The sequence below is a fragment of the Abrus precatorius genome, unplaced genomic scaffold (assembly GCF_003935025.1).
Source record: "Abrus precatorius isolate BTA unplaced genomic scaffold, Abrus_2018 Scaffold3, whole genome shotgun sequence".
NCBI lineage: Eukaryota > Viridiplantae > Streptophyta > Magnoliopsida > Fabales > Fabaceae > Abrus > Abrus precatorius.
Window position 1 is genome coordinate 29190962 of NW_020874373.1, and position 9026 is coordinate 29199987.

The following is a 9026-nucleotide window of genomic DNA, read 5'->3' on the forward strand; positions in this document are numbered from 1 at the left end:
AGGACATGCTTAACAGGGAGGAACCTCTCGGCAACAATGGGAGGATGTCACACCTAATGAACCAACACCTGAAGTTGTGATGCAAGGAGGAACTGACGAGAGCCTCTTAATTATACTAAGACAGCTCAAAACAGAAATGATGGAGATGAAGAGAGAGCGAGAAAAGGATGTCTTGGAGCTTTCGATTATGAGAAGAGAAAATGCTAACTTGAGAGAAGAAATAAGAACACACATCCATTCCTAGACTACACCCATTGTCCAGATCAGAGGGAGTCCTCGACATTGCAGGAGAAATCAAAGTAAGTTTATCAATCTGAAGCTAAAAATAATTGAGACGATCTTATCTTTTGTTTAAAATAAAAAGAATGGCTTGACAAAATTTTAAGATAATTTTCTAATTTCACTATTTCATCAAATACACACATATATATAAGACAAAAATAGAAAATAGAAAAAATAGAATAAACAGTTTATTCGATCATAAATTATTATCATATTGAAAATGATTAAATTTGATGATAATTACTTTAAATTTTATAACTTATAATTTATTATTAATAATTTATTTTTTGCTGTACTATTGCGCTACTATGGTAATAAAATTCGATCTTCAGTATTATATAAATTATAGGAAGAGCATCCCCAACAGCCAACCGTATAGATAGGATTTGATATATAGCGTTTAAATTTTGTGTTCTACAACTGAAACTATAACGCATACCCCTTTTATAATATGAACGTTGAGACAGAGATATGCAAAAGTGAGTTTTGAGAATGATAGAGCACCAAAGATAAGGAACCAAAAGGTTATGATGAAGGTTTGTAGCATATAGACTCTACCATAGACACTAGTCACGAGCTATGTACCATAAAAAAGGACAAGAAAGAAGTGAGAAAGAAATCGACAAGAGTTAGACAGAGACTTCTCTTTCACGTTAGCAATCTCCTCATAGAATTATTGTCAAACACCCCCAATTAATGCTTATTTCATAAAACTAGCTACCCCTTTTGTGCTTTTCTTCAATTTTATATTTTATATGGGTGTAATTGAATCCTTAAAGTAATTACACCATTCCTCATAATCTTTGTATTTTACCCAAAAAAATCCATCCTCCAAGTGGGGCTTGATTTCTTTCATACCCTGTTTTTGTGTAAAATATAGCTTGAAATGACACTTTTGTTACCCTTGTTTTATCCAAATCCATGTAGCTTTGAATTTAATGCGTGCAAGATATTCCAATTCAAGTGATTTTATATTTTATTAGATTAGATTAGGCTGCCCTCCATTTTGAGGCGTGCTTATTTAAATCTCAATAATTTCAAATTGGAAAAACCAATAATGATCATATTAAAGAGAAAAACTCAATTTTTATTAATATTTTAAAAATAATAACAAGTTTCCATGAGAGCATTGTCAAAGCTTGGTTTTATCTTTAGTTTAGATTCAATATTTTAAAATGGAAATTGATCAATAATATGGATTGAACATAGTACCTCACACCCTTATTGATAGAATGACAGCTAATTATGAAACACATCTATCATTCTGATTTCTCATCCCATGACATGGTCGGTTTTTCTCTGCTGCTTTTGATACTCACTTTCTTTTTCTTGCCGTGGAGCTAAATTATTTTGGGTACGAAAAATAAGTAATATAGAAAGATATTATAGGAAGGAAAAAGATAAATATGAAGAAGATGAAATAAAGTGTGGAAAAGAAAGGAAAGGGTGGCAGTCAATTTGTGAAGGGACTTTTGGTGGGGGCAATTGAAGGGCTCAAAGGATCCAATCCAAAAACTTGACTTCAAGATGGACTCTGACCATTGAGGCCCCGCATGCTTTCTTATGCTCACACTCCATAGCCACTCCACATTCTTGCATTTACCACACAACAAATATACTAATGCATGGAGAACCCTAGAAATTGCAAAACAATCAATTATCATACCATCACCTCTTTTCAATTTGATTTAAAAAAAAACAAATAATTCATAAAAACATATTTGCTTCTAATTTTTATTTTTAATATTTAATTATTTTAATATCAGTTTTTGCCTTTTCTATTTAGAATAAATAGAGAAAAATAAAAAAAAAATTATTTGATTTTTTTAAAATAAATCATTCATAAAAATTATTTTACTAAATGATATTTTCGTTGGTCGTTTGCTTTTCTATCATGTAATTATTTTAATTGTAATTTTTTTATTTACTCTATTTAGAATGAGGGACAAATTAAATAATCCATGGAAATAATTGAATCAAAAATTCAAAATATTTAGATAAATCAATGTAAACTAAATTGAATAACAACAAAAAAAAAACTAATAGAACACCAATAAAGGGATCATTTAATAAAGAAATTATGAAGAACTCAATTAAAAAGAACCAAATTATAATAAAAATATTTTTTAAAAGACTGAAAAATTAATTAATCTACAGTTTTAAATTTAAAATTATATATAATATTTTTAAACTTTTTTAAGGATTAAATATTGTTCAAATTATAATTTATTAATAAATAATAAAATTATCACGTCCAATAAAAAAAGAGAATTATATAAAAAAATATTTTGATAAAAATAAAAAATTATAAAAACATTATATAAAATATTTTTTAAAATTAGACTAATGATTGAATCAATAAAAACAGTGATATAAGGTTAAATAGTTAAATCATAGTAAGGTTAATGCTAATAAAATGTTATTTTTTTTATATCATATAATAAATTAATTAAAAAAATTAGTGTAAAATTTTAAATAAATCTAAGTTAAATAAATTTTTAAATTTATATAAAAGGATTATATGATATATTTATTAAATAATAGTAATATATATATATATATATATATATATTCAATCAAGAGATAATTATTTGAAAAGTGAATTATTAATGGAGATATTCTTCCTTATATTTCACCATTGTATATTTTAAGATTAAAATTGACTAAAAATAATGTGTGAATTGCACTTTTTTTACTGCAGTAATATTTTTTTAATCCATATTTTTGTTAATTTTATTTTAAATTTTAGAGATTAAAGTTTGTATCTAATTTTCTTTTATTATCTTGTAGAAATTTTATATTTTTCAAGATTAGCTATTTTTATATTTATAAAAAATTATCTTAATTTTTTTTATAATTTTTCAAATTTAGAGTTTACTTTTTAGTCTCATATATATATATATATATATATATATATATATATATATAATTTTGACATTTAATTCATATTTTTTTGACACTATACAATAAATCTATCATTTTAAAATAAATTATATTTTTAAATTATTAAATTTTTATCATTGTGATAATACTATTAAGAGAAAAGAAAACGAAAGATCATTGATAGAATTTGTATGTTTTAACTCACAATAAACTAAATATTATATTGATAATAATATCAGTGATGATTATAAAAGATTGAGTTATCTAATTATCATAATTATAATATACTAATTTTTTTAATTAGCATATTGACATATATTTAACCTTCTTCCTCAAATTTAAGCATATAAATTGCACGCATCAAACTTGTCACATATGTATTTAATACATGAACTTCTTAAAGACTAATAAATACATCTTCTAATTGATTGACAAACTTGTGGTGATGACTCCAAATTTGATCTTTTCATAATGGACATGGTAATTTATCTTACTGTGTTTTGTTCTTTTGTGAAAGATTAGATTCAAGGCAATATACAAGGCTACATGATTATCACAAATAAGTGTCACTTCTCCAAATATCAATTCTTTAAAATGTTTTAGTTAAATAAGTTCATGTGTCGTTGGTTGAGACCATGACTTGATATTTGGCTTTTGCATTGGAAAAAGAAATCATATTTTATTTCTTACTATTTCAAGAAATAGATTATCTCCAATCAAAATGCAATAGTCATATATAGACCTCTTATTATCAAAGTACCTTACAATTCGAGGATGACCCTTGTCCTCATACATGAGAGCTTTTCCTAAAGCTCCTTTTGACATATTTTAAGATATAAATCAATGCATCTCAATGTTCTTCACAAAGAGAGTTAAAGAATTGACTTACCATACTAACAACTAAAAAGATGTCTCGATAACTGACAATGAGATAGTTCAACTTTCCTGTCTATCTCCTATACTTTTTGAGATTAGAAAGAAGTTTGCTCTAACTTGGCAAAAGTTTAGAATTATGATTCATAAGAGTATACATATATTTGGCATCCATCCTTCTAACATATCCATTGCATCTTTCTTTGAAAAATTACAATACCATTCTTAAATTACACCACCTTTATTCTTAATAAGTATTAGAATTTGTCAACATTTTTTTGTCTAAAAATGGTACATAGATGGTTCTTTATATATATAATGTCATGGTAATCACTACTTGTAATAACAATTTCATCAGCATAAACAATTAAATAAATGTATCATATGGTTGAATATCAATATAAAACTAAATTATTAGCTTTCACTCTGAAACATCCTATACTGTTGGACAACAATATTGGATATACCAAATCATGCCATGAGAGATTGTTTAAGGTCGTACAATGATTTTTGTAGATGACAAACTAATCGTAAACACTACTTTTGTTCAACAAATCTAGGAAGTTGCTCCATATAAATTTTTTCATTAAGATTGTAATGAGGAAAAATATTTTTTATGTCAAGTTGATGTAGAAGTCGATGGCGTATGACAACCACGAATAAGAATAAATAAATAGAAGTCATCCTAGCCATTGGAGAGAAGGTGTTTCCATAATCTAAACCAAAGATGTGAGTGTAACCCTTGGCCACTAGACTAGTTTTAAGGCGGTCAACTTGACCATTAAGACCAACTTTGACAATGTAAATCCACCTACAACCAACAATATGTTTTTTCGAAGGAAGAGCAATCAGGTCTAAGTGTCGTTGTTGTAAAGCACACATATTTCGTCATCATTGCTTGACACCACCCAAGGTACAAAAGAACTTCATCTATATTTTTAGGGATCAAAACTAAAGACAAAAAATAAACATAGATATACTAGAAAGAGGACTAAGAGTGATATATAAAAAAAATGACATAATGAGAAGAAGGATTAAGAGCAGAACATATACCTTTTGGAAAAACAACAGAAAAATTAGTATTAAGAGGCAAGGTCGAAGGAGACAAAGGAGTTGATTTTAGTAGTGAGCCAAATGGAGTCCTAATGCTGGTGAATAATGACAAAGGAGAAGAGTCATCTAGAAGAGATGGTTATCGACAATGATGCACCTATAAAGGACGCAGAGGAAAGGTATATGGAAGAAGTGATACCTTTGGTGGGTGAAAAACAATTATAACAGGGAAAAGAGGCATAATAGACCTTGAAATTGAAGAAAGTGAATTCAATAGAGATAAAGTAATGCTTAAGAATCGAAAAGTAATACTTATAACCCTTTGAAAAAGACCATAACCAAGAAAGACACATTTATAAGTACGAGCATAAAGTTTATCATCCCTTTACCTAAACACATGAGAAAAAAATGTAGAGAGACTGATGAAAAGTTAAGATAGAGTGTGGTACCTAATTGTTGAGAACAAAAGAAGGCAACTAGATAAGCTAACATGTTGTAAAAACATTACTCCAAAAATTATAAGGGACATTACCATGTAGAAAGTGGTGCAATTAATTTCAATAAGATGCCTATTTTTCCTTTAAGCAACCCTTATTTTATTGAGGAGTATGAGTACAAGAGATTTGATGAAATATTATATTAGAAGTCATAAATTATTGAGAAGAATAAGGCAAGTATTCTTGATAAGTTTGTATTTAGGCTCATTTTTATAGTCCTTATATTATATTTGGCCTGTATTTTATTCAAGTTTTGCATTAATTCATATATATTTTATGTAGTTTAGCATAGAAATTTTGCAGTAGAATTTTTGGGTATTTTGAGTCCAAATTGGTTAGAAATAAGAGCTTCGCAGCAGTCAACAAGCCTAGTCTTTAGAAGCAAGTACGGAGGTGCTTCCAGCCCTTGCACGACTGTGCTTATGGCCTTGCACAGCTGTGCTCATCTGCGACAAGTCCAATTATGAACAACTTTTAGGATTTTCAAATTCTATTAAAAAGAAACCTTAGACACTCAATTTTACACTTTGTCCTTGATTTGTGATACACCTCTCATCTCTTTACCCTGCTTTCGATATTTTGGCATACTCTTAGCGGGACTTGGAACTTTGAGCGACCATATTGGAAGACGAAACACTCATCTCATTTTAGTTTACTTTTATCATGGTTTTATTTATGATTGTTTTAGTTTTTTTGTTTAACATGAGTAACTAAATTCATAACTAGAACTATGAGAATTCTTTTTTATGTATTTATGGAATTTTGAAGTTTAAATCAATGTTTGATTTCTGTTTGTGATTAATATTTATCCTATTGCGCATAATTGTGTAACCCTATTTAATTATATTGTCAGGTGACCGTACCTCAATTAGTTAATAGATCTATAGGATTAAATGAGACAAAAGATTAGGTGGACTAAATTAATCTTTCACTTTCAGTTGTTATTAAATTAACAAGTTCATAGGTATTTTATACTTTTTTGAATTAACATATTCGATGATCATTGTAGATGTTAGTTTAGAGAAAAGAATATTAATATTCCATGGTATTGATAGTATTTGTATGAATGATTGATAATCACAAGGGAATCAAATTTATAATTAAATAGAAAAATAACATAAAAGATTTAACGAGAAAACTCATACGCCATAAGTTTCTCTCATACAATTTAACCACAACGTGTATTGTATTACTTATTTTTATTCATACTTGATTTTATAATTGAAATCTTATTTTATTTAAATTCGCATCCTTTAGGCTCAAACAATTGAATTAGAAAATTTTTAGTAATTGGAACTAATTCTTATGGGACGATAATTCGAGAACTTAATTTAAAAACCCTATATTACTAGTTGGTGAGTACACTAGCCCTCCAAAAAATTATCAACCACTATATAAAGTACATATAGAAATATCAAATTGAACTTTTATTTCATTATAGAAGGTTTGAAAGAAATAACAGTTAGGAGTTTTTTTTTTAATATAAAAAACAACCAAAATTGCACAAGAATAATTATCGATAAACATTAATAAAATACTAATATGCTAAAGTAGACATAATACAACTAGGACTCTAAATATTTGAAGGAAGACACAACTTGATTATTAATGACTATGAAAGAACTATAAACATGTTTGCTTAACTAATATGACTCATAAGACATGGAGCCAATCAAGCACGTAAAAGGAAACAAGAATCCATTACTGAACCAACATAAACATTAGGATGAAGGTGCAAAGGTCATATGTCTTACATATGATGCCAATCATCTACCCTAAATTTTAGTCCTACAAGAAAATAGAGTATTTAGTACAAGCGACAACACAATTTACCGTGCGAGTAAGATAACTAAGAGATAAAATATTAAAAGGAAAGCCAATGCTAAATAAGATATTGTCAACAAATAAGGATGGAAAGAAATGAATAACAGCAATACCCTAAGATTGTGTTTAAGAATTGTTAATTATAGTAACAAAAGGTAAAAAAAGAAAAGAAAAGGGAGATTTGTTATTGGTGATATGATCAATGACACCAAAATCAAGAATACATGGACCAAGAGATGCAGAATGAGAAAGACCACCAAAAAAATTACAGGTATGTGTAATGAAGACCATGAAACTAAAGGCCAAATGATCTTTGTACCAACAAAGGAAGTCATGAAGGATATAAGTGGAGAGTGGTGTAGAGACAAAGCTGGTAAAAATAGAGATGCCAACTTTAAGAGGGGTTGAAGACTACATGAGTAAAGAGAGAGAGAGAGAGAGAGAGAAAGCCACATGAATCCTGAAATAAAACAAAATAATAATTCATAATTGTCTTGATGAGGTGAGTCAAACAAGCTAAATGATGATAAAAAAAATTGCTAAAAATTAAAAAAGTAATACCTATGAAAGCGACAAAAAATAATAATATTGACAATGAATAAGAGATAGCACTGAAAATTAATGTTTGAACAATATAAAGATAAAAGGTGGCATGCAATGAATGATGACACAACAAAGAGAAGACAAAAAATTGAAGACTGTTTTTTACCATTATAGACTAAAAAGTAAAAATAATATTAAATTACTAGTATAAAGTAATTGACAAACTATTTACCATAATGAAAAAATTAAATAGTATAAAAATTGCAAAACTCACCTTAGACAAACGCAATAACCCTAGGAAGTGACATATGATAGACAAGGAGAGTAGCTCTCCACGGGTCAATGCAGAAAGAGATTCCTAGTGGACAAGGGCTACTCATTCTAGTGCTGCCACATATCAATTTTGACCAAGTGACTTCTAGTGAATAGACGTCATTTAAAGAGATTTTGCCACATGTCTTCATTTGATCTCTTCTAAAGAAAATAATAACAATTCAAATAATTTTAAAAACAAATGCAGTTATTAAAATATCTTAGATAAAATTTACTAACAACAAAATTTAACCATAAACTTAAAAAAGAAAAATAGGAGAAAGGTGGAGATAATATATAAACTCTAACATCATTTCTAAAGGTTGAAATATAATTTATAATTAATTATTACCTATAATAAAGAGGTGTAAGTGACACGTGGCAATACTAGAATGAGTGGTGCTTATCTGTTAGAAAGCAATATTTTTTTTTGCAGTGACATATGGCACTTCCTTGAGTAATGACTTTTATTAAATGGGAGCCACTCTCCTTGCCTGCCATATGTCACTTCCTGGTGTTGTTACGCATGTCTAATGTGAGTTTTGTAATTTTTACATTGTTTAATTTGCTTATTATGGTAAATAGTTTGCCAACTACTCTATACTAGTAATTTGTTATTGGTTTTAGTCTATAATAGTGAAAAGGCCAAAATTGAAATTAAAACATGGTTTTCAAAAAAAAAAAAACTATTAATGGACAATCAACTTATTGTGTTTGCATAAATTTTAAATTATCTTTTTAGTGAGCTTTAAATACTAT